Source organism: Myotis lucifugus, unplaced genomic scaffold, assembly GCF_000147115.1.
Source record: "Myotis lucifugus unplaced genomic scaffold, Myoluc2.0 scaffold_30, whole genome shotgun sequence".
Classification (NCBI taxonomy): domain Eukaryota; kingdom Metazoa; phylum Chordata; class Mammalia; order Chiroptera; family Vespertilionidae; genus Myotis; species Myotis lucifugus.
The window spans coordinates 5,964,768-5,975,281 of record NW_005871078.1 but is presented as its reverse complement, the minus strand read 5'-3'; positions in this window follow the sequence as shown (position 1 = coordinate 5,975,281).

Sequence of the window (10,514 nt, the reverse complement as noted above, 5' to 3'; positions counted from 1 at the left end):
ACAGAGTGCACTTACACAAACCTAGATGGTATAGCCTACCACATAGGCTGTATGGTAGAGCTCATTGTTCCTATGCTACAAACCTGTACAGCATGTTACTATATTGAAGACTGTAGGCAAATTGTAACACAATGGTATTTGTGTGTCTAAATATATCTAAGCATAGAAAAGGTACAGTAAAATATGGTATAAAAGATAAAAAATAGTACATCTGTACCAGCACTTACCATGAGTGGAGCTTGCAGAAAGCTGCCTTTGGTGAGTGAGTGAGTGAGTGAGTGGGGAGTGAATGTGAAAGTCTAGGACAGTACCATACACAGGAGGGCATCATGGAAGAGGAGCTGGGTCACCCACGAATTCTCATTGCTTCTGTAGTACACTGGCAGTGTGTGCTTGATGATACACTTGAAAGCCGTGTTAGAGTAAAAGGGCTTCAATTTGTAGCTTGCAACATTGTCCCCAAACAAGACTAGTATCCTGTCCTTAAACATCTTGAAACCTGGCATTGATTTGGCATTGATCCTGTGGATGAAAGTCCTTTCAGGCATCCGTTTCCAGAACAGGGAGGTTTCATCCACACGGAATATTTGCTCTGGCAGGTAATTTCCCTCCACAATCAGCACCTCTGGAGTTTCCAAAAATTATTTAGCCGCCTTCACATCTGCACTCCCAGAATCACCACCACGCACTTTCATACTGTGTAATGAATGACAATTCCTGGATCATTGAAACCACCCAGAGCTGGCAGTACATTCAACACCACAGGCAGGTCCAGCCTGTTAGCATCGCAAACACACCTTCTGCTTTGGCTGTGATGGTCCTGGTGCTGAGAGGGCTACGCACGGCATCTGGTCTTCCATCAGGGCATTAGAAGTTTCTCCAGGTCTGACAGAGGCCCTTCTTGAAGTTTTGTTGCCTTCGTGAAGCAGGTCCTTGAACAGCTTCTGTCATGTTGCTCTTCAAGATAGTCGCTGTGGTGGAATGGAACATGAGCAATTACCATCACCATCACCACCTTCATCGTCCTTAGTTGCTTTTAATTTCCTTTTCAGGTCAACCACTCAATGTGGCCTCTTACTGGCAACCTAAGGAGCAGGTTTTGTACACTTGGGGGCCACAATGAACAAAACAATACAAGCACAAGAGAAAATGATGATGCAATCAAGGGATGCGGTAAACGGATGCATGAGGCTGCTGCAGGCGTAACATGGCATACCGTTTTACAGTAAACTTTTTAAAATAAGTAAGAGGAGTACACTCTAAAAGGATGATAAAAGTTATGGTACAGTGAGTATGTAAACTATTAACATAGTCATTTATTAGCGAGTATTATGTGCTGTACGTAATTGAATGTGCTGTGCTTTCATACGACTGGCCGTGCAGTAGGTTTGTTTACACCAGCATCACTACAAACAAGAGTCATGCATCGTGCTGCCACATGACGATGACTCACTAGATGATAGAGATTTTCAGCTTCATTATAATTTTAAGAGACCATTATTGTATACTAGAGGCCCGTTGCAGGAAGATTCCTGCAAGAATAGGGCTTCCTGAGGCCGGAGCGAAGCAGAGAAGGAAGCGAAGCAGAGAAGGGAGCGAAGCACGCAGTGGGTTTCGCTCCCTTCTCCGCTGCCTCGCTCCCTCCCGTCTCTACCACCTGGGATCCCTCCCATCTCTGCTGCCTTGGTGGCCGGTCGGGCCAGTGGATCGCTGCTGTCCCGCCCGGCCGCCCCGGGTCGAGTCGCAGATAGCAGGTCCGGATGGTGGCAGGGCAGGTGGCGGATGGCGCTGTCCCGCTCTGCCTGCAGTATGCAAATTTAATGGCCATCTTTGTTGGGTTAATTTGCATACTCTTCTGATTGGCTGATGGGCATAGCGAAGGTACGGTCAATTAGCATCTTTGTCTTTTATTAGTGTAGATGGGGTCTGTTGTTGACTGAAACATCGTTATGTAGCTCATGACTGTACACTAGTCCCCCATCATCTGTGGGGCATATGTTCCAAGACCCCCTGAAACTATGGGTAGTACCAAACCCTCTATATACTATGTTGTTCCCACACACACGTACCTTTTCACTTAAAGGAAGCACTTTATGGCTTCCCTTTGGCATTTCTGAATCACTAGCATCACGACTCTTGTGCTTTGGGGCCATTATTAAGTAAAATAAGGGTCAACTGAACACAAGTGCTGTGAGACCACAACAATGGGTCTGATAACCGGGGTGGCTACTAAGAGACTAACAGGCAGGGCGCATCTACACCATGGAGATAACCAACAAAGGGATGAGTCACATTCTGGGCGAATGAAGGGGGATGCCTAAGATTTCATCACACTACTCAGAAAGGCATGCTATTTAAAATGTATGAGTTGTTTATTTCTGGAATGTTCCACTTAATATTTTCAGACCTAGATCAACCAAAAGTGACCAAAATTGTAGGAAGTGAAACCACGAATAAGGGAGGACTACTGTACTATTAAAAGAATATATGATGTATGGAGTGATACATATTGGAACTAAATACAAATGGAACTAAAAATATAAAAATTCTAATTTTAATCCTGTATCCTAATGGATAAATGTGCACCCTGCATGGGGTATACACACTCCATTTTAGGATGAATACAGTTCAGAAAAAAATGCAAATAAGCCACCCCCTGCAGTGGCCAATCCCCTGTTCCCTCCTAAGGAATATTTCTAAACTAGTTTTTGATGGCTTTTTAGTTTTATTAATGCCTTCAGGTAATCCTTCTTACTTTAGGCCTTAACTAACTTAATCCTTAATTTTTCTTGTTCCTTATTTCTTTCTTTTTGCTCACTCTTTTTATCTGCAGTCTTGTTTTCTCTCAAGCTACCTATTTCCCATTGCATTTTAATATTTAAAAAATATGCATTTACACTGACTTGACAAAATAATGTTCCCAGAAATACTGACAGGACGCACACGCAAGTGAGGAGGGAATGATTTATCTTCGAGTCAGTCCACTTGGATTCTGTCCAAGGTGGAAAGAACCTGGAAGCCATTCAAAGTCTGGGTAAATCACCAATTGGGTGGAAATTTGGAAAGTAAATTGGGGTTTACCACATGTGAAAATATATATGAGCGACATGAATAGAAATAAAACCTTTACTACTTTTCACTAGAAAAATAACTCTTTATCTAAGACATAGTAAGAGCTGTGATCTCAGCCATTTGGCCGTCAGATTCTAAGATCAATGTCAAAAGCCTGCAGGTTGAATTTGTGGCATTTAAAGAGAGGTCTAGTTTTCTTCCAGAAGCCAACCATTCTTACCAGTTTCTTTTGCATGTTTTCATATAGAACATTAACAAGACTATACTATACAGACTTTTCTGCTTCTTTCTTTTTTTTTTCATTTAACATTATATCTTGGCAAAGTTTCCAGTCAGCACAGAAAGAGCACCCTTGTTTTTATAATAATCTCATAAAAAACCTGTAACTTTATTTCCTTTTTAAAAATTGAGAAATAATTGACATGTAACATTATATTAGTTCAGGTGTACAACATGATTCAATATTTAAATATATAAAGGTGGGAAAAAGTTGGTTTATAGTTGTAATACAATAAATAACACAATAATTGGTAAATGATACAATAATTGATAAATAATAATACAAGAATAAACTCTGTGTTCATGTATTCACCACTATAAACCTACTTTTGCCCACCCCGTATTATGACATGGTCACTATAATAAGTTTAGATAGTATACTGCCGGGGTTCTTGTTCCGGCATCAAGAAGGGTTCAGGAAATCTGGAGAAGGCTGTGCGTAGATTAAATAAGAGTCCAGAGATGAAGCATAATTTTGAAAGGCATTTGGGGGTCAGAGGAGCTTAGTTTAAAGGAAACTAAGATCTAAGTTCTAAGTTCTCCTTGTCTCAGGACCCCATGTTTTTTATTAACACAATTTGTCCTGAGGCGAGGCAGAGATATACACTTCAAAGAGTCAGGGTTTTCATATACAGAGTCCATTGTCAGAATTGGGGAATTAGCCTACGGCTATTCAGGTGTTTGGCCAGTAGGAGGCCATAACATGTAGATTAAGATGCCCTGAGCTGTCTGGCAGCCAAGCAATCATCCCTTTTCAGGTATGGGGAAATGCCATCAGCCATTCCCAACAGGTGACTACATGTGTGACTCAACCCTGTTGAGTCCCCAAGTTCCATCAACCTTTCGATGAAACTCTTGAAATTATGACATGCTAGAATTGGCTTCCGGCAGTATACATCACCTTAGTTACAAAAAATGCTTTTCCTTGTGATGAGAACTTTTAAAATCTATTAGCAACTTTCATGTATATAATATAGCATGACTGACTGTAGTTGCCATGTGTATATTAAATCCCCATAACTTATTTAGGGTTTTGTACCTCTTCATCCATTTCGCCCGCCCCCACCCATTGCTGCAAGCAGCGATCTGTTCCATCTATGAGTTTGTGTGTGTGTCCTTTTCAATGCTGGGTATAGTGCTTTATAGTTCCTAAGAACTCACATATTCATTTGTTGATCCAATTAACTGTTGTAAAATCAAATAAAGCAACATATGCGATAGAAATGAGAAATAGAGAATCTTCGAGACTAAAGCAGTATGACTATTCTCGATAATAAATTCAAAACCAGCTCATGTAAGACCAGTGAGCTTTTGGGTTTCTTGCTTCCTTGTCCTGGCCTGCACAGATAACTCAGACATAAGCTGTCCATCTAAACTCCACCCTCAGTGCTGGAAGCCGATCCACCCTTTCTGCTTGACGCAGTCGCTGCAGGGAAGAAACATCTGCACAGCTTATGTTTCAAGGGACCTGGCGTATATGACATATGTTTGCTCCCCCTCTTAAGCGCTATGTGTTTTAACTAGGACCACCTCCCCAAGAAAGGTTGTTTCCCCAGGTTAGGGGTTAACAGGACTAAGGAAGAGAATAAATCAGTAAATCCCCCTAGTGTTACAGAAATACCATGTACTACTTATGAAGAACTTGGACTAAGACTGTTGGCAATAAATTTGGGACTTGTTGGGCCCGCATCCCCAGGGGCCTGCCCACCAGAGAAAGCACCAAAGCCAACACCCCTGGAGACCCACTGACACAGGGCAGTCCCAGGGAAGGCAAGCAGCGAGGCTGGGAGGACATAACCTTTACTGGGTAGGATAAACTCCTTCAGTCACTTCCTTGTAGCTTATCAGTAGAGCAATAGAATAGTGACCTTGGAATAGCCCTTATAATGGAACACAGATATTAACCTAGACAAGATTAAAATCAACAGGACTAGACAGAGACAGGATTATGGAAATGAAACTAGGAACTGTAGAAGGTTTCCCGAAACATACCATGATGTAATTATAGAGGCATGCTTATGGGATCAAATAGTATAAATATAGATGTAATAGAACAATAAAGAGAGAACCCAACCATGCTGATCAACTGAACGCTGTCTCCATGTCCTTCATTCTTCGCCAACTCCGTCCACACCTTTGGGAACCCCTGGACCTGCTGGGGCTGGACCCTAACACCTCAGTCTACAAACTTGCATCAGACTAGCTGTAATGGCTTTGCCTTCAAAAAACTTCTGCTTTAAGAAAATGCTCTGTAAGGGTAATCTTTAAGGGTAATGCTCTGTATATAACCCCCAAATTAAGAATAAATCATCTTCACAGGGCCTGTTTGTTCAGATGAGAGGCAAAGCCTGCTTTGTTCTTCCAGGTGCGCTTCTTTGGATCAAAAGATATTCTCATTAACCCCTCAATTAAAGTCAACCTACTAAGCAGAGGACATTGTTCAGCATTATCTCCAGTTGAAAGCATTTAGGCAGTAAATGAAATCCTATTGGCAGGAAAGATGGCATCAAGATGCCCAGAGCTCTGAATTTAAAGCATAAAGAATAAAGAGTGGACAGAGGATGCAACTACTGCGCAAGGGGGTTGATGCTCCAGCATTGGGTTTGCATAGCTATATGTTAATTTGCATTATTTATACCTTTACACCAAAGAGTGTAGATTGCTATAAATGTCATCTCTAGGTTACATAAGCTCTGTGAGAACCATGACGGTGTGCAGAGGCCCAAGCCTTCTGGTCTAAAGGACGCACACAGAACCTTGCCTGGCTCTGAGAGCTAAACACGCTGGCTTGGCCATATTCACCCACATCTAATGGCAACTTACAAAAAGAGCAGAGGACAGAAAGGCCTGGTTCCGAGATAATGAGGCAGACCTGCTCAATGTCACAGCTCTGTGGGTACACTCTATTTTTAAAGACTGTGTGATATTGATCCCAATCCAAATGGGTCTAAACTTAGTTCTATTCTTGGCTCCCCCTCCCCCCCCCTCCAACACACAGTTGGTTTAAGCCGTGAATCAGCCTGGCTGTTGAATTCCACAATAGTAAATGACACCATGCAGATCTCTTATTGGCAGTCTTGAACTCTTCTCTCTGATTTGCTTACCCAGAGTTTGAATTTTGCAGGGACCTCAGGTGAGAGGTAGCTCAACACTTAGCTTTAAATCTCTGCTTTGCTTCATGGTAACTACGTGCTTACGTGCTTCCCTCTTCCATGCAAACCCCTGTAGCCTGCGTCCTACTTTAGCAGCTGTACTGCCTGCTAGGGTTTGGAGTAAAGTCCCTTCAAATCCGGGGAGCCATCTAGTGCAGTTAAGATCCAGGATTTGGAGTAAGACAAACATGGTCTTGAGTCTCAGCTCCATTTCTTTCTGGCTGTGACTTTAGCAAGTTACTTAGCCATTTTGAGTTTCAGCTTTCTCATCTGTAATATGGAGACAGTAGTGTCCACTTCATGAGGTTTTATTGATAAGATTGGAAGCAATAACGTGCATAACGTTTTTGGCAAACACTGACACTGTATCCACCCCGCCGTCACCTTTGACCAGAGCCTGCTTTTCCCTCCAATCAGTGAGGGCTGGGGCAGTCTTGATGACTATTTGCCCTTAAAGAGATAAAGGGGAAGCATTCCTTTTTCTGCTTTTCTTCTCTTCCAACATGATAGGTATGTGGACTCTTCCTCTTCATGATCCTGAGTAAAAAAGACGGAAGTGTTCTGAAGCCCTCTGTTGAGACAAGAGGGAGGTCTCCTCTGGAAGTTCCAAGCCCAGGGCTCTTTTTAGTGCTAGAAATGGCTTTTAATGGGTGGGAAAACACAGGCTTTTAGCATAGAGCTCACACACCCACATTCCTTACAATTATCTTTGTGTTTTATAATAGTGTAAGAGGGAAGCAGATTAGGAATTAATCTTTCACCATGAATTTCCTTACGTTGAGAAAGCCAATAAACGTTAGTTAATATACAGACCATGAAAACTCGAGACGAGAAAATCAGATTACTTTGTGCAATCGGTGTAAGGAAAATAGGTGCATTTGCAAACACCAAGCACTCAAAAGGGGGGTTTTCTTGTTCGGAAGAGAGATTCACAATTATTTGTTACAGTTCTTTTGCAAAAACCTTTCAAGTCTGGAGGCCATTATTAAGTTTGCTTTTTGCCACTTCTTACCAAGCTAAGTGATTCTAATTTTTAGAAAGCTTTTAGATATTCTGTTTTTCAGTTATCTGATTCCACTTTGAAGTCTCCTTAAAGGCTCCATATTTTTAAGTGGAATAACCTAGAAGTGAGCACAGCTTTGCAGCAAGATTGAAAACATTGTCGAGTAGACCTGCAGTTATTTTGCCTGGTCCTTTATTACCCAGAAGGCTAGCAATCAACATTTCTAATATACTGAAAACAATCTTCAATGTAGTCTTTGATCTAGGAATACTCCTACCCAAAAGAAAGCAGTAGCGGTTTTGAGAGTTGCTCAAGGGCTCTAACCAATTCTTGAGTATGTGTCTGTGGGGATTGGAGTTTAGAGAGGGGAGCCCTGGCCAGTGTGGCAGTTGGTTGGGTGTCCTGCTGTTCACCAAAAGGTCGCCGGTTTGATTCCCAGTCAGGGCACTTGCAGGCTCTATCTCCAGTTGCAGGCTCAATCCCCAGTAGGGGGCGTGCAGGAGGCAGCAGATTGATGTTTCTCTCTCCCTCTCACTTCTCTCTCTCTCTCTCTCTCTCTCTCTCTCTCTCTGGTCAATAAGAAAGGAACCAAGAGAAGAAATAAAGGAACAAGGGAGGCAACAAAATCACAGGATATTTTAGAATTGGGAGAAACTTGCTGATCTTCTGGTCTAAATACTTTATTCCAAGGATGATGACCCAAGGCCATGATGCTAGAAATTGGCAAGTACAACAACTCTATGACACAGTTATAATTTTAATACCAATTTTAGGGATGGTGAAATTAAGGAGGCACCCAGTGTGAACTCCCAACATGACAGTTATCACTGCTGTGATCTCAGGGGGGTTACTTTGAACATATAACTAAAGTTGCACCTTCTTCAAAATAACTCTGTAGAGTAAACCCTTGGGCATAAGGCTCACCATGTGTTGTATTTGGTGGGGCTGTGTCTATGGACAGGTGAGGGACTGTAAATGGACTTGGATAAATACCTCTGTAGAAAATTAGGTTTCAGTGTTGGTTAATGCTGTTGGTTGACCTAAGACCTCTACAGGTATTTGTTCATACTTCACTTTTGTGGAAGATGTTTGAGTCACCTGGAACCAGCCCTTCCAGTCCAAACCCTTCCAGTCCAAACCCTTCTTGCAGAGTCCTGGGGAAAATAGGATTACCATTTTTTAAAAAAAATATATATTTTATTGATTTTTCACAGAGAGGAGGGGAGAGGGATAGAGAGCTAGAAACATCGATGAGAGAGAAACATCGATCAGCTGCCTCCTGCACACTCCTCACTGGGGATGTGCCCGCAACCAAGGTACATGCCCTTGACTGGAATTGAACCCGGGACCCTTCAGTCTGCAGGCCGGCGCTCTATCCACTGAGCCAAACCGGTTAGGGCAGGATTACCATTTTTTAATTTTGTAGCATTCTGGGTCCAAGAGAGAATGAGTGGCTTTGCAGCTTTCTCGGGCTGGCCCATATGTGTGCATTCTGCTTCTCCAGCTCTGGTGCCAGGTTCTTCAGGTAGAAACAGGGATCAGTGCTGGGCCCATTTTAAAGGTTTAAGAGAGTTTTACATTGAAATCATTTTAGACCAAAGAAAAGAAAATTCTACTTCTTATAATCGGTGAATCATAACCACGTGAAGCTTTTTGTCAATCAATGTTATATAGACACTGCCGTTTCGCAATGAAGCCGCAGACCCTAGGTAAGTTCCCCAAGGGCAGGATCATCTTTACCTTGTTCATTACATTCTTAGTGCTAAGCACTGTATCTGACACATTGCAGGCAGCAAGGACGCATCTGCTGAATGAAGGAAGGAATGAATGGTATTGAAAGGGGTTAGATATGCTCAAAGATGGCAGGGCCTTCACATAACCCAAGGGAAGGTGGTAAATATTCGGGGGAGACACTGACTTCATTATGTTGACATTGAGGTAACAACTGTCACACTATCCCATTAGATATTCCTTGGTAGAATCTCTAAGCAGATGAAGTTGTGAGAAATTCCAGATGGGTAGTTTGTAGAGTTTGCATCTAAATGGACATTGTTACACAACAAGACTGAAGGAAGGAATGAAAATGATAGGGTGGTTCTACATTCCTCCTCTAACATAAAACCCAGGAGCCTTCAGATCATTTATCTCCTCTTCTCCATTTTCAGCCAAAATAGATTCCTTTTGCCTCTCTCCAAAGTCCCCATTTGTTGCATAATTTAGGAGGCCCCCTCAGGGCTTGCCTTGTTGTTCAGCAGAACTGAACAAAGTGCTGTTTTCTATTTAAGGCAGAGTTTGGATGTTACCGACTGGTTATCAGACAAGACTGAAAGGCACATGCTGGTATCATGTTTTAGTCTCTTTGACTTTTAAATTCCTCGCCACAGCCCTTGGACAGTAGCCCGGTGATAACTGAGGGGCGATCATTTGCATTGGAAATATTTCTTTAGATGGCAACATTTAGGCTTTTATATTCTGTTGTTATTACATTTAAGAAAGAATGCCTCACATCCACAAAAACAAAGAAAACGGGACAGTCCATGTTATAGCACTTGTGTTACTGTACGAGGTCTCTGATGAAAAACACCTCCACAAGGGGAAGAGATTCTGGATAGGATGCAGTTTTGATTAATATGTCATTTTAAGAGCAACATCTGTTTTCAGCGATATTTAGCTGGCACTTTTTATCAATAACCTCATATTTTTCTAATATTTTGCATAATTACTTACAGCATGTTTATGTCATCATATTTAAATCCTGTAAGAGGCAAAGGGACTAACCTTTATAATCTCGATTTAGTCTGTGGACAGGGGCTTTCCCTGGGAAGGGGGCATGACCTTGGGTTTATCCAAAGTGTCAGAGAGGAACTCAGCTGAGATGATGGTTGCCAACACTCCCAGGAGCTGGGGTGTGTGCTTCAGACCTGAGCAGGGGATCTGGGTGTGCACCATGGCCTCTACTAGAGACGGGGATGGCACAGTGTGTGGGACTCTGCCCAGAATTCAGGCTT